This window comes from Sus scrofa, chromosome 9 (genome assembly GCF_054392235.1).
Source record: "Sus scrofa isolate SSC_HxYL_T2T_F1_AM1 chromosome 9, Sscrofa_HxYL_maternal_Yorkshire_Landrace_v2.0, whole genome shotgun sequence".
Lineage (NCBI taxonomy): Eukaryota > Metazoa > Chordata > Mammalia > Artiodactyla > Suidae > Sus > Sus scrofa.
This window is the reverse complement of record NC_139391.1, coordinates 127,896,177-127,918,724: the sequence shown is the minus strand read 5'-3', so window position 1 is coordinate 127,918,724 and position 22,548 is coordinate 127,896,177. Positions and strand designations below refer to the sequence as shown.

General features: G+C 47.7%; 1 protein-coding gene and 1 long non-coding RNA gene across 21 annotated transcripts in view; both read right to left on the bottom strand.

Annotated features, from left to right (window-relative positions):
- CACNA1E (calcium voltage-gated channel subunit alpha1 E) overlaps positions 1–22,548 on the bottom strand; it is a 607,618-nt gene that overhangs the window by 223,292 nt on the left and 361,778 nt on the right. The gene's annotated exons all lie outside the window — the stretch shown is intronic.
- LOC146400171 (uncharacterized) lies at positions 1,418–9,740 on the bottom strand. The gene is made up of 2 exons (XR_014816413.1): positions 9,676–9,740; positions 1,418–5,493 (listed from the first exon to the last, which is right to left on the bottom strand). It is a non-coding gene; the product is annotated as an uncharacterized LOC146400171 (long non-coding RNA).

The following is a 22,548-nucleotide window of genomic DNA, read 5'->3' as shown; positions in this document are numbered from 1 at the left end:
CACAGAGGGTGGTCCGCAGACAAGCCAGTAAACCTGGCTTCCTTCATTCCAAGGCCTCAACCGCTAACTCCCACATGTGAGCCAGCATCGCTCACAGGGCCAGTAGGGCGTGGGGCTCCCCGTGCCCCAGGTGGTGACGGCCACATCCCCATCCACACACAGCAAGGGACACGTGCACCGCAAGACCAGAACGAGGCCACCAGGATGAGTCCAATTCCCAGTTACTAAAAGCTAAGCTCTCTGCCGTGCCAAGAGGCACGCGCGTGCACTCTTCGGGAGCAGAGGCAGCGTGCTCCATTTCTTTTGTCCCCATGAGCACAGAGCCTGGTGGGGAGCTCTGTACCCAGAGGGGGCTGATCATCACTTGATTCCTGAGGTAGAGGAGAGTCAGAGTGCAAACACAACCTCTGACCAGCCTCAGCACAGAGGCTGCGATCTACATGCGGTGGAAGTTCAAAAACTGTCTCCTGAAGATGTCACGGCTCATCATTTTTGCTTACAGGTGCGAGCAAGTGAGAAGAAAACAGAAGCTAGTGGACTCCTGATGATGTGGCCTGATCGTCAAACAGGGGTTCAGCACAGCAGATGATGGGGGGGCGGGGAGGCAGATACTTTCGGGTGATTACAAGCCAATGGTCTCTTCCCACGTCATTACCCAAAGCATCCTTCAACCCTGCACTCCTTTTGACGTTGGGGTTTTGTCTCTGCCTCCTTGTCAAGCCAGGTCTGTCTCTTTGCACAGGTGTATGTCACTGCACACATGCAGGGGTGAAAGTGCCCAGAAGCCTTGTACAAATATCACACTAGACATTCCTCCTTGCTTCCCTGAAATTAATATTTAACTCGGCATCTCATATTTTTATTGCTAAATTTGGCCACTCTACCTCAGTGGTGACCAGAAATGACCAAGAAAAGGGCCTCCCTCTCAGTGGTTGCCCCAGCCCTAAAGAACTGCCCACATTCCAGTTCTCTTCTGAGAGGAGATACAAGCCCAGGTGGGTCATCATTAGGCCTGGAATTCCCTCCTGAGCTCCAGAAATCACCTGTTTTATCTCTGACCATAGAACTCCCAAGGGAGAGCCTCGTTCGCCTTTGAAAACCACACTGTCCATATCTTTGCAACTAGGGTGTTAGGTGTGCATCCAGCCCATATTATGAGAAGACCGCGAGGAGACTGGAAGGCACCGACTCCAAGCTGGCTTCCCATCCCAGAGTGAAGGCAGGATATCATTTCCTTGGAAGCAGGATGTAGCAGCCGGAAGGGGGCTGTTCATGGTCACTGCAAAGCTTTCCGTTAAGGCTCAGTTCCTTCATCTCTTTCACTATTCTGGCTCCAATGAGGCACCAAAGTCCATCCTGTGCTTCCTCTACTGCATCTCTTGGATTCATCTTTTTTTTTTTTGACTTCGTAATTTCCTTTTATTGATAATGTTCATTTCTATACAGTAACTGTAACATAAATGATTAAACTATTATAACTTTTTTAAAAAAAGAAAACCTTGCTTATTCCTTTTTTTATCATTTATTTATATATATTTTTTCTACTGTAGAGCATGGTGACCCAGTTACACAGACATGCGCACATGCTTTTTTCTCACATTACGTGTTCCATCATAAGTGACTCGATAGAGTTCCCAGTGCTACATAGTAGGATCCCATTCATCGTTTACTCTCCAGCCTCTCCTCTTGCCTGGATAACCCTCCTCACGCCATCTCTCCCCTGTCTAAGGAATTCATTCCAGGCTCCAGGGCCCAGCTGAAACCCTGCCTGTCCCTGGAAAAGGTCCACAATCGAAAGAGACTTGCACAAGGATTCTGAGAAAGGAGTTGCACACACGTTCTCCCGTCTCACTGGCTGATCTCGACACCAGTTTCAGCCCTCACACCAGCTGTCTGGCCTTATGCAAAGGCCTCTCCGAGCTACAGTTTTCTCATCTGCAACATGGGGTCCATGCCTTCTTAAGAGGGTTGATGTTGTTTAAAAAGAGGTATGGCTTGTAAAGTTCATCACAGAGTGCTGAGTTACCCTGCAGGGTTCTTGACTGTAAGCCACAGAAACCAATTCTAGGTTTCTTAAACAAACAAAAGGATAGGGAGAGGATACGAGGAGCTCCCAGAGTTGAAGGCATGTCGGAAACCAGGCTGGGAAAACAGGAAAGCATAATGCTTCTCAAAGCCATCCAGATGCTAACCCCTGGAACCTAACGTGACCTGACCAGGCAAAAAGAGGTTTTGCAGATGCGATTAAGGATTCTGAGATGGGAAGTGTATTTTAAATAGGTCCTAAAAGCAGCACAAGCGTCCTTGTAGGAGGGAGGCACGGGGAAGACGTGACTAGAAAGAAGGTGATGTGGGGAGGGAAGCAAGAAGAGGACGGGTCCACCAGCCAAAGCCACCAGAAATGCAGTTCTAGAAGCTGGGAAAGGCAGAGATAGGAATTCTCTCCTCAAACCTCTGGTGGGAGCACAGCCCTGCTGACACCTTGGTTTTGGCCGAGTAAAATGGATTTGGGATTTCTGACCTCCAGAACTGAAGACAGTAAGTTTTCTTTAAGCCACCAAGTTTGCTGTAATTTGTTACAGCAGCAACAGGAAACTAATACACTTGGCAATGGTCAGAGAATCCAGGACATCCTATTCTTAGGCTACTGTGGATATACCTGCCCACTAAAACTACTGTCATAATGTCGCCAGAATAAAAGGCCTGTGGAAAAAGCATGTGGTTGAGCTTAAGTCACATGTCCACTCACCCCCTCATCTGGCTGCACTGGGACAGTCCTCCACCCCTTTCAAGATAAGCAAGGCCCCCAGCAATAACACAAACGATAAAAGATTCTCCCAAAAAGGAGATCAGGGACCCTGAGGGAAGCTGGACATGGGATAACTAAAAAAACGACAATATCCAGGACAGCCTGGCTCATAGAATGTACTTAATAAATAGGTGTTTCGGAGGAAGAAGAGAAGGAATGTATCTGTTATCTAGAAAATGAGATGGTCAGATAGAGGGCGCTCTTGGACCCCTTCTCACTCTAAAACTCTGTGCGTCCAAGCCCACCCTGATGGTGCTACAGCCCCATAGCTCACATCCATCTCCCCTTTCTCGCAACATCCGGAGCTGCACGACATTTCACACCTGACCGCATACTGTTCTTGCATCTTAGGAAAAAAGCCTGATCATTAACGTGGATCCTCGTAACTCAGGTTCAAAGCCAGCTCCTTGACGGCAGAAACTGCCTTTCACATTTTTATGTACCTCGGCTCCTTCCTTAATGATATGCAAGAGTGGTGCCCAAGAAAAACCTTGGACTCAGGAGAAACGAGTACTAATACATCCCTGCTGGGACAGAATGGCTGGGCTTGTCCGTGGACCTGTGACTGAGCCCACAGGCACCTGTATATATACACCTGGGACATGGACATCCATTTAACCACGTGTGCAAGTAATGAGGACCTATCAGAAATCTACGGAATTACACCTTATGTGTGCCTCTCCATTTCTTTTAAAAAATTACTGGAAGTATGATTTGATCTGGGCATCAATTTATATATACTTTATTTTGAAAAACCCCAAAGAGTCAGTGACTATTAAAACTGTTCACACAGAGACAAGACTCTCCTCTCCAAAATTCAACATGATCAAAATTCATTTCTGGACAGAGAAAACAGGTGTCAGGCCCAGCCAGTTCCCAGTCCCTCAATCCGCCTCCTCTTCTTCCTCAGCCCTTAGGCGGGGGCCCCTTGATCCCATTCGGGCTTAGCTCCATCCCAGAGCCCAGACCCCACCTACGTGATCTCCTGATACATACTGAGTGAATGCTATGCAGGAGATGCTGGCATTAGGATGGAGCCCAAGACAGAGATGATGGCTGTCCTGATGAAACTTAATGAAGGACAGACACAAAATAGATCACAATTACAGGAAGCGGAAAGTCAGAGCAGAGAGGCTTTCCTATGGAAATAGCATAGGAGCTCAAAGGTGAAGAATGAGGAGGCTAGAGGGAGCAACATGGGAAGAACTTCCCAGCTGGCAGAGGGCCCAGGGGCAGAAAGGGGATTGGCAGACCTGAAAAATTCAAATCAGGGTTCTCATGACTGGAACCTAGTGATGGAGGGAAGGAGGGAGGGCAGAGAGGCCGAAGCCACTGGACACATGTCAAATCAAGAAGACTTTATGGGCTGTGTCAGAGGTTTGGACCAAGACTGGCAGTGCTCCAAAGCTCCAGGCTTATATTTGGTGACAGGACATCGGGTTACTCACACTGCTACTCTGGGTGCCAAAGAATTTCTCTGATTTCACCACTGGTCTCTCATCACCTCCCCAGCCCCATCTTCTATACCTGGGTGTCTACCTTGGTCTCCGGACCTGGGTTAATGTCACCTTCTAGCTCCAGAAGCCCCACCTGGGGCAGCAGCTACTGTGTGCCTCCCCTACAGTAATCGTCCCAGATAATCGAGACATCCTCTGGCCAAGCCCCGTGGGGAGGCTGGGCCCCTCTCCGGCCCTAAAGCGTGCGCTTAGATTAATCTAAGCCAATTACCCATCGTCCTGCGTCGTGGTTCACGAATGGACAGGGCATGGACCTGGGGCCTTGGAGTGTGAGGGAAAATATCCTGTGGGGCTTCAACTGACCCATAAGCTTAGAACCAAAGTAACAACATAAACGGCAATGATTTTCCAACCTTTCTGACCAGCGCTTACAATAAGAAATACATTTTCCACCACAAGCCAGAGGGCATCTACTCGTGTAATTGTATAATGCTTCATAAAATAACTTACTCCTCCTACGTGTAACACATTCGTATTTTCTCTTGGATTCTTCCTTGCTATCTTTTGTTTAACCAACTATATTGCTTTCATGACCCTCAAATGGGGTTGGGCCACCGTTCGAAAAACCCAGATGTAGAGACCGGCCGATACACACACGCATTTTCTCTAAGGAGACTGTTCCAATGAGAGTGAGATGGACTAATACAAACGGCTGCTTTAACAGCACCATTCTTGGTGGCTTCCCAGAACAATGAGACAGTTTGCCTTGAACGGTTTTGTGCTTTTCCAAGCACTGCAGACACAGCATTCTAGGTGAGACCCTGTTTCCTCCTGTGATACCTGAAGTGGTGTCAGCATCTCACTGACCCTGGGAACGGCAGTCTTAAAGAGACCACAGGCACACAGGCTAACTTCAAAACCATGCCGAGACAGCCATTTGTTTCTGTTTCCTTGGTTGATTGCTTTGGTTTGGTTTTTGCCCTGGGTCAGAGTGGAGCATGGCCTTTCTTCTAAGTCCTCAAATAATAAATAATACCCAAGAACTCTTAATATTTCTTAGGAGGCTAGGAAGGAGGGGGGCAGGGTCAAGTTTCCAATAGAGAGGGCCTCTTTCCAGAAGAGAACAAGCAGTTCTCTAGTTAATAAAAGTAAGGCAGGAGTTCCCACTGTGGCTCAGCAGAAACGAATCTGACTAGTATCCATGAGGATGCAGGTTTGATCCCTGGCCTCGCTCAGTGGGCTACAGATCTGGCATTGCCGGGAGCCGTGGTGTAGGTTGCAGACATGGCTTGGATCTGGCATTGCTGTGGTGGTGGCATAGGATGGTGGCTACACCTCCAACTAGACCCCTAGCCTGGGAACCTCCATATGCCTCGAGTGCGGCCCTAAAAAGCCCCCCCCCCAAAAAAAAAAGGTCAGGCAACTCTTTCTGGATTATAAAATAATGGGGTTCCTAATTAAGTTTCATTAAGAATCCTAGTGAATATGAAGATGTCCCCAAATATGCCTTTTGATAAGCAGAAACATCACAGCATAAAATTCCTCTTTCCTTTCCCACCAAAAGAAAGTTGGACAATCACGCCGTGTCACATCAAGGAGAGGAAGTTGTACTGACACTTAAGACCCAACGTTGTAGGGAGTTTGTGCTGCACCTTATAGGATGTAGAGCAGCATCCTGGCCTCTACCCGCCAGATGCCAGCAGCACCCCCTCCTCCACCCCCCGCCAGGTCATGACAACTAAGGAGGTCTCTGGACATCATCAAATGTCCTCCAGGGGGACCCTTGGTTGAGAACCACTGCCATTAAGACCAAAGGCAATGCGTGTTCTTCACACCTACTCCCCCACGGACTCTGGAGAAGCACACGCAGCCCCGCTCCCGCAGAAATGAAGAGGTTGCCAGGACGACCCCCAGCCACAGGTCCCCACTGATCATTGCTGATGAAATGATGAAATCCCCTCTGCTTTCTCCTTGAAACAGTTCCCAGGGGATGCATAAACCTTAATCCCGCTGTGTCTCCAAAGGAAGCCTTGATCCAAAAGAAGAGTTTCCCCCAGTGGTGCACAGGGAAGGACAGAGAAACAGACACAGGAGGGTTTCACCAGCTGAACCTCAGTGTAGTGGAAACAGAGGCCAAGCTCCCACTGATGGGCCAGGTTTCTTTCTTTTTAATGAGAAAGTTCCCGATTATTTACCCAGACCCAGCAAGGAGAAATGCCAAAAGCACTGGGTAGAAACTGACTGTCATTCACAACCAGGGGATGACAACGACGATAAGAGAAAGCTTCCTCTCTGTTTCACAACTTACATAGCCCTCTTCCACAGCAGCTCCTTTATCCCCTATTTTCTAAGGGTGAGACTAAAAGCTCGCAGAGAGAAAGGTCACCAAAACCTAGCCCAAGGTCATGGAGAGAGTAAATGGTCAAATTGAGACTCAAACGCAGACATTTAGATTCCTAAGTTGGAGGGCTTTCAGGAGCTACAAAAGATGATGGCTAATAGCTGGAATTACAGCCCAAAGGCACATATATTTGACAAATGCCCTCTCCCGGATGTCCACAGAGCCGCCTCTCTGCAGGGTCTTATGGTGTCCTGTGCCTGCAGCATGATATGACTGTCACCAAAACTGTGCTTCAGAGAGTTGGCAAAGAAGGAAAATTGCTGGAGAGGGAAATCCCACATTACAGGAATGCGCTAACATAAATACATGTTCTTTGAGTTGTTTTGCTAGTAGTGGGGAGGGATTTCTGTTGATCTACCACCCACACGTGTTCTCTCCCCAGGCCTCCCTCAGGACCAGGAACAAGCATCTGTGATATGGCTAGCCAGGGAGAGGGCTAGGCTGAGGAACAGAACCCAGCTAAGTATCCATTCGGGGGCCAAGCCCCTTAGGTAGGCCTCGGGAGAAGAATGCACCAGCAAATGCCAAGAGCAGATCACAGACACCAGTTGTATCATCCAGCACTGCCCATACTGAGTGGCCGCCTATGGTGCATACAGCCAGCACCTGCCTTTTCTCCAACAATACCTCTATCTCTACAGTTCTTTTCAAAAAATTCTAATGTTCTTATGTGACATTGCTGGCCAGCTTTTAGGTTCAGGGACAGGGTCCATAGGATGTTTGGATGTAGGACCAGAGTTTGGTTGAACATTTCTGAAGCAGCTACAAGATAAAACAGAAGCCATAAAATAAAAGGCTGTAGCTGTCCATGTTTTCTCTCCCAGAACAAAGCTGGCTGCCGTGAGAGAGAATAAAGCTGATCCCCTGGAGCTGAGAGGGATGAAGGCAGGAAGGAATTCTTCTGGAGACAGCTGCCTGATCCTGCCATTCCTGAAGCCCAACTACTTCCTGACATTTCTGCAACTTAGTGGGCCCGTGAGACATCTCTTCCCTTAAAAGCCCCTTCTGGCTTAAACTAGTCCAGGTTTAACTTCCATCACTCACCATGACCCAATCACTTATTCTGTCCAGATAATAACCTCTGAATAAGAAGCCGAAGCAAAGAAATTGATATAACTGGCATGGTCAGACGAGAGGTAAGTAGGATACATGAAAAACAAAGAAAAACTCAGAAACATGTCCCTGGCATAGGGCCGATACATCAGAGGATGTACTAGCTTTTTCCTTGATGTCACCCTAACAAGTGGCTTAATTCCTAAGATACTGAAACTACGCTCCCTCTTTGGCTTCAGAAAGACAGAAATATTATACACATTCATGATCCTGCAGAGAGTCAGAGGCCTCTTCTCTAGGCAGCAAATGCTGATGAGTGCAAGTTAACACTGGATCCTTCCAAAGAGGAGGAAAAGAAAAGCCTAAGTAATAAAACTCTACTTTCTCAGTGTGTTGGGGTAAGGGGACTTTTATTTTTTATTTTTTATTTTTTTTGTCTTTTGGCTGTCTGGGAAATATCTGGCTGAAAGAATCTGAGTTTATAAAACATTCTCAAATCAATGACTCTTTCAGACAAATCATGGATCCATAAATTTTAGGAAAAAAATATATGTGTCCATTGTTCCACATTCCTAGTTCTGCCTACAACACCTGAGAGATGGGTTTGTATGACAGGCATATGCTTTTCTGTCTTCTAGGATGACAAGTATTAAAAAAAAAAAAAAATACCCCGATAATTTCCGTACTTGCACAGACGACAAACCTACAATTACCGTGCATGATAAAGAGGCAGTTGCAAAGTCGTTCTAAAGTATCAAGTCTGCAGTGCTGAACCGGAGCTATTTTGTCAGAGAAAACAAAATGCTTTTTACTTTGTAGCATCATTAAACCAAAATTCATTCCAGTACTTCTGAGTCATCTCCCATCCCATACCACCCATGTGGAATACGAAAATACGAGCAATTTTAATAATTAAAAAGAATTGTGCTTATACACAAGAACGCTTTCGTGGTTGCCCAAATCTATTTGATAAAAGTATGGAAGCACAAACAAAGCGAGGGGTTTTAACTGTACTTTCACGGTGAAAAAATAAAACGCTGACTTGTTAGAGGAATCAAGAGGTTGCTCTCCCAGTCAAAGACCGAAGTGGCATGGGCATTTTCTCACAAAGGAATTTAAAAGAGCACCTTCTGCTATTTATAAGGGACAATGGAGCGAGTTCATTAATAACGGCGTCTAGACGAAGGGACTGCTGCCCCTTGTACAAGTGCTGACACCCAAGGTCCAAATTTAACTCAATGGCGATGATCTTTCTTTTCAGCTCTGAAGTTATTTTTACCCTGCCAGCGATGCAAATTAGCTCATGGCCCCTGAGCATGAAAGAAACCAGGCTGAGACTGGTTAATATTTGATGAAAAATGAAAATACTGTAAACCACATTCCTGGCACTGAGCTTCGCATACTTTATAACTGACCCTGGAAAGAGAGAGCCAGGAAATATTTCTGTGCCAGTCTAGCATTAAAAATGGGAAGGCTGGAGACAGTGGACGAAAGAAGAAACAGAATGTTTAATGATGATATGAGAACGTTCCATAGCGTTATAGTCAAAGAAATTCACATTAAAACAGCACAATCGCCTGTTCTACCTATCAAACGGCCACCACTAGAAGGACAGTAAATGGGTGCAGAACTCCCCCCCTTTTTTTGTCTTTTTAGGGCCACACCTGCGGTATATGGAAGTTCCCAGGCCAAGAGTCAAATCAGAGCTGTAGCCACCAGCCTACGCCAGAGCCACAGCAACGCCAGATCCGAGCCGCGTCTGCGACCTACACCACAGCTCACGGCAGTGCCAGATCCTGAACCCACTGAGCGAGGCCAGGGATCGAACCCGCAACCTCACAGTTCCTAGTCGGATTCGTTTCCACTGCGCCACAACAAGAACTCTGGGTGCGAACACTGTGAAAAGCCGTTGAACGATGCGTACGCCAGGACACTGAAGATGGTCGCTCTTTGACCCAAAATTTTAGGAAATCATTTTAAGTACATACTCCAAACCGAGGGCAAAGTTTTACAGATGATAGTGTGCACTGAACCACTTTTTATGTTAGTAAAAAAATCTAAAAATCACCCACAACTAAAAAATAAGAACACAAACAGCCCAATTTTAAAAATGGTCAAAAGAAGCAAATAGACACTTCTTCAAAGAGAGATGATTGGAAAATAAGCACATGGACAGAGGCACCATTATTAATCACTAGAGAAATGTCAGTTAAAACCACAATAGTTATTACTACACACCTATTAGAAAATTTAAAAAAAAATGAAACAAAACAAAAGCCAGTGCTGGTAAGACTGTGGAGCAACTGGAACTCTTGTATATTTCCTAGTGAGACTACAGAATAGCACAGCCATTTTGGAAAACAGTTTGGCAGCTGCTTAAACATACATTTGCTCTATAACCCAGCAATGAAGAGATACTTCTCACAGCTAGATTCCTAACTGCCCTACACCAGAAACATGACAAGGGTCCCTCAAACGGTGAATAAACAAACTGCGATATACTCGTACAATTCAGGGCCAGGCAGCAATAAAGAGGAAGGAACTCTTGGCATATGCAACAACATGGATGAGTCTCAAAAGTACTCTATTAAATGCAAGAAGCAAGAGTCAAAAGGTGACAAACTAAATGATTCCATTTGAATGATATTCTGGAAAAGGCAAAACTCTACGCACAAAACAGGGAAGTGGCTGCTAGGGGCTGGGGCTAGAGAGAGAGGAGGGACTATAAAAGGGCTAGAGGGAAATTTCGGAGTGAAAGAAATATTTTCCATCTTGATTGTGGTGGTAGTTGGCTGACCATTAACATTTGACAAAACACACAGAACTGTTGTCTCTCAAAAAGACTGATTTTATTATGTGTAAATTATACCTCACTAAACCCGACTTCAAAAAAAAATCAGACTCCTCGGGGGTTTTAACAGGAAATTGAGCATCTTCACCATTTTTAAGTGTGCAGTTCTGTGTCATTAAGGCCATCGCCACTGCTGTGCAACCATCACCACCATAACACTTTGCCCCTCACAAAACTGAAACTCTGGGAGTTCCCATTATGGCTCAGCAGGTTAAGGACCTGACGTTGCCTCTGTGAGGATGTGGGTTCAATCCCAGTGGATTAAGGATCCAGTATTGCCGCAAGCTGTGGTGTAGGTTGCAGATGCAGCTCAGATATTGGGCTGCTGTGGCTGTGGTGTAGGCCGGCAGCGGCAGCTCTGATTTGACCCCTAGCCTGGGAACTTCCATAAGCCACGGGTGTAGCCATAAAAAGGAAATAAATGTGAAACACTGTATCTATTAAACACCATCTCCCCATTCTCTCATTCTGCTCAGTCCCTGCTAACTGCTATTCTACTTTAGGTTTCTATGAATTTTCTAAGCCTAGGTACCCCAGATAATAGAACTTCCATATTGGTCCTTTTGTGACTGGCTTATTTCACTCAGCATCATGTCTTTAAAGTTCATCTGTGTTGTGGCATGCATTCGGATTTCCTTTCTTTTGAAGGCTGAATAATATTCCACTCTATGCCTGGAGCACATTTCGTTTATCCATTCATCTACCAATGTTTCCACCTTTTGGCAACTGTGCGTGATGCTGCCATGAACACTGGTGTACAAATATCTCTCTTCAAGTCTCTTCTTTCAATTCGTCTGGGTATATACCCAGCCATGAAATTTGGTAATTCTATGTTTAATTTTCTGAGGAACATTCATACCAGTTTCTACAGAGAGACCTTAGTCTTATAACAAGATGGGAATGGTGAGCAAAGTACAGGGTACTCAGTGAAATAGTATGCAGCCCTTAACATGCTATTTCTCTATTATTTTTCATAACATGGAAAAATTCATCCTATGGTCTTAAAGGGAAAAACAGTTCAATTATAAAGGAAAAATATCTTTTTTGTATAACATAAATTCGACAATGTGAAAGGTATAAAAGCTGGAAGGAAATATACCCAAATGGTGACAGTGATCATTAGGTGATGGGTCTACAGTTTACTGCTTTTTTTTTTTTTCCCTGTCTTTTTAGGGCCATACCCATGGCATATGGAGATTCCCAGGCTAGGGGTCGAATCTGAGCTGTAGCTGCCGGCCACAGCCATAGCCACAGCAATGGGGGATCTGAGCCGCATCTGTGACCTACACCACAGCTCATGGCAGCGCCGGATCCTTAACCCACTGAGCGAGGCCAGGGATCAAACCTGCATCCTCATGGATGCCAGTCGGGTTTGTTAACTGCTGAGTCACAACGGGAACTCCTACTGCTATTTTCTTCTTGCTTATCCGTACTTTGCACATTTTCTTTAATGAGAATGTATTCCTTCTATAATCAGAAAAACATAGCTATAAAAAGGGGCCAGGTTGCTTGGAGTAGCTCCCTAACTTTCTAATTCAGCATCGCAGAGAACACCTCAGGCTCCCACAGAAGCACGCTTCACAGCCCCATCCAGGACGGCCTCTGAAGTGGCAGGGGATTTATACATTCATGTCAAGACAGGTTTTGATGGATAAATTTCAAATATAATGAAAACCCAACAGATTAAAAAAAAAATCTCCAATTATCCTTGGCTCCTGGAAACAATCAAAACCTTTTAATGCCACGTGGACTGTTCCTCACGTTGCAGACAAATCGTCTGGGGCCCTGCATCCCACACCCTCTGTGCCAGGAGCCCCCTCTGCTGTTCCTTCCACTCCTGACTCTATCTGATGACACAGGTCTTCGGTGGGTGCACTGGAGCCCTTCTTCACCTCTACCTAAGGCAAGATACACACAGAGGCGCTGGCGTATACATCTGACACCTCTCAGAGACCATAATTCGTTCAGGTGACTGGAGGGCTGCGTGGAGGAGGCGTGGGAAGAGACAAGGCTAGATGGTAGCATTATGTGAGAGTCAGTACAGAGGTATCTGAGGATTTAAAGTGGGAAATTGCATATCAGACTTACATTCTGAAAGATCATTCTAGGAATGGTCTGGAGACAAGATGGGGGGGGAGGGGACAGGAAGGCTGAGCGGGCCCATCCTGACACTGGGGACACGCCTGCCTGCTGACCTCACCCCCTCCGACGTATTTCACAGTAAAGCCGTGGGGGTGGGGGTGGGGCGACTAAAAATTCTGTGTGAACCTTGAGAAAGGCTGTGAACTAGCCAATTATCGCCGGCTCTCCCTCCAAACGCTCCTTTGACACCCCTGGGAGCAGCAGCCGCAGCAGCGATGCTGCACACGCTCTGGCCTCCATTCTAGAAATGAGGGTGAACCAGGAACATTAGCGTTTCACTTCCTCAGAATGGCCACAGTGTCTCCTCACCAACCCCGACGACAGCCCTCCAGCCCCACAGGGTGGCCTGAGGCCAGGCACCCCCCAAGCAAATGCAGTACAGACAGGGAAGTGGGTCCACCCCGCAGGGTGACCCCTCTCTGGGGGAGAAGGAGCTGATTCCATTACGTGAAGAAGTGCTTTTAAGAATTCCAGTGACCAGTACCTGCAGGGCTTTTTGTTTTCTTTTTTCTTTTTGGCCTCGTATTTATACTCTTGCTTAGAGGTGGCTCTTACGGGGACACGCGGAGGCAAGACTCTTGCCCAGGGACGCGGTGGAATGAAAATGGATGAGAAGGCACTGTCTCGGGGACTTCATGCCTGATGTAAACCCTGAAGGAAGGTACACTGCCCCCTTCTTGCCCCAGAGAGATGACACGCGACAATGTCACCCCACACGACATCCAGGAAGAAGATGCCGTGCGACGCGACACTCTAGTATATTCACATGTGAAGCAGAAACCCCGTCCTGCATCGGACTCCTGCTCTCTTCCCCAGTGACAGCAGCTGGAGGCCCAAGGCCTCCTTCGTTCCAAAATCACTGGTGAGTCCAGGCCCACGTTTCCAACAAGCTCAGAACAGTTCCATTCTTTCTGACAGGATGTAGGGAGTCAAGGTTGATGGAGCTTTTCTAATGAATTACTTTCTGGGATTTCTTATCCCAAAGCTTAGGAAAGGTTGCATGTCGTGCCAGGCACTGCAGTTTCCATGGAAAAGAACTCTCCCTTCATTCCTTTGCTCATCCCTTCCCTCGTGAATGTAGGTTGACGTTTCCTGTGTATCAGATACCAGACAACGTGAGGAGCTGGGATGCGATGGCAAGCAAGACGGTCACGAGCTTGGAGCTTGCAATCCAGTGGACCCCCTCTTCCAAGAGCCAAGACCAGGACAGAACAGGGGAGCTCCTGGCTCTGCTGGGGTCATGACACCAGATAAGCCCATTCTTTTGTGCCTTTGTTTTCTCAATGAGAAAATGAGGCTGCTGGTGCCAGAGGCGGGGGGAAGCTGGTTGCTCTCTGTATGCAGCTCTTCCTCCCACAATAACACCGGGAGAAAATGCAGGGGTAACCGGGTGAATCTGCTAGCACAGGGAAGGATGGAAAGAAAATGAAAAGAAAAAGAAAATCGAAGCATATGGTTCTGTCCTTCCAGGATCCATGCGATTGCTTCTTTCAAGACTTCTGCTGATTAGGGACAGGCAGAAGCTTCACTTGAGATGAGCGAATTCTATATGGATACCCTTCTCCTCTCAAAGTCTGCAGCCCCATTTCTTGTATCTCAAGCCAAATCAGTGGGGAAGAGAGCAAGTGGGCACCTCTTTCTGGGTCTAGTGACTAATATTCAGGCACACCTCTGTGTGTCTTATAAATATATAAAATAATTTTAAAAGGGTTGGACGAATTCTGTCAAAAGTGAAACCCAGATAGGAGATAATGTAGCAGAGAACCCCTAACCATTTTAAACAATAACCATGGCTCAAAGGAGTTCCCCAGTGGCACAGCAGGTTAAGGATCCGGTATCGTCCCTGCAGTACTCAGGTTGCCGCTGTGGCACAGGTTAGATCCCTGGCCCTGGGAACATCCACATGCCATGGGCGTGGCCAAAACAAAACAAAAAGACAATGGCTCAAATATGCCTGGAACTTGGACGTTTGAGAGTGATAAACGCTGTCCAACACAAGTACCTCCAAATCCTTAAAAACAGTCTACACAGGATTATTGTCCCCATTTTAAAGATGAGGAGACTAAAGCTCAAGAAGGCTGAGGGATCTGCTGTGAGTCCCACAGACAAAGAACTGGAGAAGTGGACTGGAACCCAGTCTCCAGCTCCCAAATGCAATGCACGCCTAGACTCAGCACTGAAAGAACACCTAAACTGCTTGTGAGAAATTGGGGATAAAAACAGAGGCCCTAGGAGTTCCCATCTCGGCTCAGCGGTTAACGAACCCGACCAGCATTCATGAGGACGCAGGTTCATTCCCTGGCCTCACTCAGTGGGTTAAGGATCCGCATTGCCTTGAGCTGTGGTACAGGTTGCAGACTCGGCTCAGATCCTGCGTTGCTGTGGCTCTGGTGCAGGCCAGCAGCTTCAGCTCCGATTAGACCCCTATCCTCAGAACCTCCATATGCCGCAGATGAGGCCCTAAAAACACACACACAAAAAAAAGGCCCTAGAGACCTGAAAAAAAGTCTTTTTTTAAAAATTATTTTTATTTTTTTTTAATTTTTCCATCATAGCTGATTTAGTGTTCTGTCAATTTTCTCCTGAGAAAATTCTTCATTTTCAAAAAGATGGTTCTAGAATATAACAAGTAAACTCATTGTCAACCCCAGAGGAACTGGGCAATACATCAGTAAATAGTTTGTGAGCAAAAAGAAAGCAAGATGATCAAATAGTGCACAGGGTCACTTAGCTCAGTGCCTGGCACAGAGGAGGGGGCATAGCAAAGGTAAGGCCTGTTCCTCTCAATATCAGCATCGTGTCTTATTATCGGGAATTGGCATGAGAGTGCTTGGAACACACTGAACTAAGACAATCTTGTTTCTTTTTTTTTTAATGAGTTACTAGGTGAATAGATCAGGAAAATGCTTAAGATCTGGTATCCCTGTATTTGAGTACATCCTTAGACAAAATCTCTTAGGATATCAGAAAAGGAGAGAAAACCACTGGGTGAGATGCTGACATATGAAAAAATCTTGCCCAAATTTTACAGCTCAGTGAATAAAATGTGGAATCCCAATACTGCCTTTGCTACTTTGGGCCTGTGAGACCTTAGGTTACTTACTTAACCTCTCTGTGGTTCCATGGCCTCATTAGAAAAATAATGCCAATAACAGCAACCAAGAGAAAACCAGAGAGGGCTGATTAGATAGATAGAGACATAGACAGGTAGATGGATAGATCGATAGATAGCTAAGTAGCAAACACTTGGCTATTAATGTAATTATATTATTAATTTCAACCAATAGGGAGGGCTTTGCAGTGTGCCACTGAGTTCAATCATTATTACTTCTGTCCATTTCGACACAGTCACCAACGGCTTAGATGACAACAGCAAAAAAGTAGAAAACTAGAGGACCCTGACAACTGCTCACGTGTAAGAGATCTGAGGATGACAGACAACCACAAGCTTCTCCTTAGCCAATGGTGTGATAAAGGGACTAAAACATAGGCTCCGACTGTGTTCACAGACGTATGGTACCATCTGCGAGTTCCCTACATGGGTCAGATCAGTGGAATCCTACGTTCAGTCCTGGGCATCACATTTTTAGAGCAATATTGGGAAACGTGGAGGACGGGGGTAGCACAGAGTGTCTTGAAATGTCAGGTGAGAAGGAGCTGAGAAAAGCCTAAATGTTTCTGTTTGGTATCAGGTGGCCACCACTTAGATGAAGACTTACACTGCTTTTCTTCTTGGCCTAACTGAGCCAGTGGGTCATATTCCAAGGGGCCAGATTTTGCCAAGACAGGTAGAAAGGAATGTAGAGAGGGAGGAAGGGAGGAAATGAAGGAGGGAGGGAGGGAGGGAGGGAGGGGTGGAGGATGGGTTGGGGAGAACTTAGGAGCTGTCCGACAAAGGAATGGTGTGTCTTTCTCAGCAGTGAGCTCCCCATCATAGGGAGAGTTCAAGCAGGGGCTTGGTGACCAGCTCTCAGGAATGTTGTTGAAGAGTTTGATGTACCAGATAAATTTCAAAGACCATTTTCGATTATCAGAAACTATGATCCCACCCCTTCTGCCGTGCTCAGCGCTCCCTTCCACTCACCCCCTTCCTCCATCAAAGTCACCATGCAGCTCTTAATCCCACGAACACCTGCCAAATTTTGGCCACCGAGATGCACATTCAACAACAACAGATTCAGCTGGCTGAACAGGCTGGCCTGTCTGAAGCCTTCAACACTGCAGCAAGTGACCCTCCAGAATCCCAAATGAATTGTGGAGAGCATCAGAGCCTGGGCTTCCAGCAGCCTGCGCTGGGGACCTCAGCCACACAGGCCAAACGCTGCATCACTACCTCCCCTCCACCGCCCACCATCACCATGGCAACCACAGGGGCTGACTACCTCACCAGGCATTTCAATGCAGGCAGAGGGAGGCCCAGTTTTTCCTGCGATTTCCCAAAGTAGTGAGCCCTCAGGGGATGCAGGTAGGAGGACTGGAGAGCCAGAGTTTCCCCTGCCCTTTCCCACCAGGCTGCCCTGAGGCCGCCTCGAGACACAGCCTGCCATCCATACCTTGACCTTGGCATCCTCTCAATCCAAACAAACAAACAAAAAAAACCAAGAGAGAGAGCCACTGGGGAATTTCATTATTTTTAGAAGCACAATCACTTAGCAACCTAAATGTCCCGTTCTTTCCCACCCCCCACCCCCCACCCCCAGAAGCCCAGAGAGACAAATACAATATTGAGGACTCCCGTGTTTGGCTCAGATACAGCATGAGGGTGTCATAATAATAATACCTTCTATTTATATCCAAATAAAGTTGGCCTTCCAAGGAGCTCAGAGAGTCTTAATAAACGAAGGCACTAATTCCTCACACCCAGCCCCCTCTGCCTCTCAGGGCAAACTTCCCAAGGATGACAGTTCTCTGCTTTCCACAAAAGCCTAGATCCAGTATGGACTTGAGGCAGGAAATCTAGGATGTGGAGCAATAACACCCCATTCCAGAGGGGCAGGGCCCCTGTACCTTACTGCCTGCTCCAAAGAAAAGGCGCTCACCTTTTGCAAGGAAGCAGAGAAAGGTTCAAGGGTTCTCAAGCAAATGCGAGCAGTGCTGCCCTTCCTCACATGGCACCGGGTTAACCATTTGCTTCTCCTGGAAACTCCTTCCCACTAATGTCTCTCCTAACCTGTCTTCTGCTCTCTGCCAGCTGCCACTTAATCTCCTTCCAGGTCGCCCATGTTTTCTGCACCTGTTCAATGCAGGGTCCCCTGGAGTCCATCCTTGGCCTCTCTCTGCTGCTCTCCTGGGACAAACTGACCCAGGTCTGTGGTTTCAAATGTCAACCGCACACCAATGAACAGCAGATGTCCACACCGAGTGCTGAGCTGACTTCCACCCTTTCTATCAGAGCACCAGACCCAGTGGTCCAAAAGGCACATCCAACCCAACAGAGACAGAACCATCCTCACACTGCACCACCGCCCCCCACTGTCCCCCAACTCCAGAATGCTCCTCATCCAGGGCGTTGTCTCTCAGGGAAGGAATACCCACCCACCAAACCCAGGACTCATTTTTTATTCTTCACTCTCCCACATAACCCAAATTTAAAGATCCAGAAATTATATCCGACCCCTCCTCTCTGGTCTCACTGATTCAGTCCAGGTTTATAACTTCTATTTTTTCAGTCTTTTTTTTTCTCTTTTTCTTTTTTAGGGCTGCACCCACAGCATATGGAGGTTCCCAGGCTAGGGACTGATCTGAATCAGAACTGCAGCTGCCAGCCTACACCACCACCACAGCAACATGGGATCCAAACCGTGTCTGTGACCTACACCACAGCTCACGGCAATGCCGGATCCCTGACCCACTGAGCAAGGCCAGAGATCGAATCCACATCCTCGTGGATACTAGTTAGGTTTGTAACCCACTGAGCCACAACAGGAACTCCATATACCTTCATTTTTTTTAGACAATAAAACACATAAAGGGTAGTCCCCTCACTGGCTCTCCAGGCTCGAGTCGTACCCCTTCCTTCCTAAGCATCACTAGCACCACGACAGGAATGTGAGCCTTGGAGAGTTGGAAGTTGTATCTATCCAGGGATTTTCTCCCTGGCTTCAAATCCTTTAATGACCCTCTACTGCCTTCATATGAAAGCCCCAATGTGTTATCACAAGACCCTAATGTTCCCTCTGCCCGTCGGGCTACATCTGGAACCGCCATGCTCCTCCTCCCTACCTTCCAGCCATGCGTGCTGTTCTCGAAATACAGCAGGTTTGCTCTCACCTCTGTGCCTCATCTGTGTTCCCTCGTTGTGAATGTCCTCCTCAACCCCACCACCCAGCTGATGGCCCCTTCTGAATAAATCTGCAGGCAGGCAGCAGCTCCTCTGAACTGCCTCCTTCCCTGACTCTTCCACGCAGGTCTTGATGCTTCCTCCTTCAAGCTCTCCGAGCCCCTCTGCACTTTCCTCTCTCATAGCCTCACCCCTCTTACTGAATGGTGAGAGTCTAGGTCTCATTTCCCAAGATACTTGGACTCCTGTAGGAAGGGGCCATGTCTTCCATTTCTGTGTCCCCTGAACTGATCACAGGGTTCGCCATTTGCTAAAACACCTAAAAACACCTGTCCGAAAAGTTCTCTGGTTTCCAGAATGCCACACTCTTCTGCCGCCCTCCTCCAGGGGGCGTTCCAGATGGTCAGCCACTCTTAGACGGTAGGCATCTTGATTCAACATATCCATTTACATGGGGATGGGAACACATACCGTTACTGCCTTTCCTCTGGGCCTGGTATTTCCACTAATGCAAATTAAGATAACATCAGTTACATCAGAAAACACCAGTTTTTCTCATAGGCATCGCTGGAAAGCCATAGCTCTGCTCTCTGGTTCTGAAGTTATCTAATTATGACATCCTAATTCAGAACTTTATAATTCTTTCCATTTCATTTACTTAGGACTTGGGGTCTACTTAATTACACATCTTTGGAAATCGAATCATTATTATATCTATTCCCTTTCCCCACCAGAAGATGCACGCAGAGCGCCACGGGCCTCCCACCCATCAAGAGCTCCCTCTGCAGAGCCTCTAGCTCCAGCAAACACGACGGGAAGCCAAGGGTAATCCCCTTTCTCTCCGCGCCTCCTCACCCCCTGCCCCACGTTGGACAGATTCCATCTCCCAGAACATTCTAGAAAACTCTACAATTGAGGCAATATCATTCTAGGGGAATGAGAGAGGTGGCTCTAGAAGCAGCGTGGTGGTGAGCTGTTAGAGCCACACCTCCCCTGCCCGGCCGATGGGCGCTCCGGTTTTGCCTTCTCTCATTCCTTTGCTTGTTCCTCTTTTCCAGAGGAGGGATGTATCCAGAATCAGAAGCACACACCACTCGTCCTTCTCTCTCCAGCCCTTCTTCCTCCTCCTCGCTCCAGCCCACCCCAGCCAGGTGATCCTCTGCGTGTCAGTTTTGATCCATTCATGGCTATTCCTTTCCTAACGCCCTCCAAGCACAGGACGACTCAGCTGTGTGACATACCGGCTAAGGACTGAATGGAGCAGTGGCATTAGGGAAAAGGATGCCTGAGCGAATGAGCAGGGGCCCAGCAGTCCCAGCCCTCTCCTTCCCCCTCCCCCTGGGACTTGGGGCTGGCTTTCCTTCTTTGAACCTCCATTTCTTTATCTGTAAAACAGGCCAAGACCTTCCAGCCTTCAGAGCTGCCATCCTCTTCGCATCCAGCTTTCCCCATTTCCCGCAGACACACCTCTCCTGTCCAGACCACAGCCATTTGGGTGCTTGGAAAATGCTGCCTGAGCCCTGTTACCTGGCAGCTTGCTTTCCTCTCTGACCCACAGCGTAATCAATAAATATGTCACCTCTTCACCATCTGGGCTGATGCAGGGAGGAAGCGACTTAGCCAACTAACCATGGTGGGTAAAACCCAAGTAATTTATTGCATATGTGACATGGAGAGGCGGTTAGAGACACGCTCAGAGACCTACCTCTGTCCATCTGGAAACCATCCCAAACCCTCCCAGCCTGGCCTGCCTCCCAGCCTGGGGTTTGGCTCCCATGTGGAAAGAGGCCCTGGGCTGTGCAGAAAGACCGCATGTGGATAAGATGGTGTTAACTGTGTTCATAAAATTCAATTCCACAGCTACGTATAGAGCACCACGTCTTAATGTCCCTGGACACTCGGGGTCCCGCAGAAGGCAGGGGTTTGTTCCGAATGATCCACAAGTTCTGAGCCACAGTCAAGGCAGCAAAGTGCTATGCGAACAGAGGGGAGGGGGATACCTAATTCTAACCAGGTGGTCCCGGGAAGACTCACATGAAGAGCTCAGGCCACCCTGATGTTTGGGGGGGGGGGCAGGTCCCCCTTACAACGAATACCTCAAATGTGAGCCTTGCCTGGACTTGTCCTTGAAACCCAGTGGATCCCTAAATAGAGTGGGTTCTTTCCATGCCTGGACCTGTGGGAGATGTTACAGACGGCAAAAGACGTGTAAGATGGTCTATGCATAAAGTCATTAGTGAACAAGGCAATGGTGTACTAATATCATAAAGGGCTCCATGTGTGGAACTGACAACGAGCATGAGATCAGACTATAATAAAGTGCTAATTGCATGGAAAAGGCGGGGACTATGAAATCCTTCACCAACACTGCTATTTACTTCCACCGCATCTCTGAGGCTGCTGAGGCCAACACTGCAGCTGGCAGGGGGTGAGAACTTCCTCTGCATCTTTAGGTGGCCTGTGATGGCAGAAGCACTGGCCCAGGGACGGGAGGCCTGGTCCTGAGGTCACCTGGCGTGCATCACAGGCAGGTTACTTCCCCTCTCTCAAGGCTCAGGAGAGAAGCAGGACTCAAGGCTCTCTCAGATCCCTCCCAGTTCGAATGAAGTGTGGTTCTGAATGCTAAGGAATCAGGGTGGAAGGCGCCGAGGAGAGATGGAAGGATGCACAGGAGAGGAAGGAGGAGGATGACAGAGGGGACTTCCAATGAGGGCAGGTCCTGAGCAGGGCTGTGACAGAGGGATGCAGGTGTACAGAGGAGAACAGGGCTGAGCAGGTGGCAATGGTGTCAAGTTCATGGGAGGGGGGGAAGCAGTGTCACCAACCAGAGAAGACATCACAGTCCATGCAGAAGAGGCCAGACCTGGAACAGGAAATAGGTGGCCTTTCAATGTTCCCATTCAGGAGCATGTCTTGCTGTGGAAGGGGCTGTGAGGAGAGTCTCACAAAAGTCAACCAACTGAAATCGGGGACATAACGAAGGCAAGGAGCCAATCAATGAGCTGTTAAATCATCCACAGGTATTGAGATGATGAGGATGTGGGCTGCTGGCCGGGAGGATGACACTGAGGGGAGAATCAATCGCTTATTTTATTTCCTTTTTTTGTTGTTGTTGTTTTTGTTTTTGTTTTTTTAGGGCTGCATGCACAGTATATAGAGGTTTCCAGGTTAGGGGTCGAATCAGAGCTATAGCTGCTGGCCAACACCACAGCCACAGCCACAGCAACTCGGGATCCAAGCTGCATCTGTGACCAACACCACCTACCACAGCACATGGCAATGCCGGATCCCCGACCCACTAAGCGAAGCCAGGGATCGAACCCACATCCTCATGGATACCAGTCCACGGCGCCATAATGGGAACTCCTAGATCGCTAATTTTAGAAGGACAGACAAGACTTGGGAAACTCAGGAAGGATGCAGAAAAGTGATGAGTTCAGTACCCTCCCCCACCACGGGACCCCAAGCACAAACGCTCGACCCCAAATCCCCAGAGTCTGAAAGAGCCCAACACCTATGCCTAGAGCATCTAATGTCCCCAAAGACAGCCCGCTG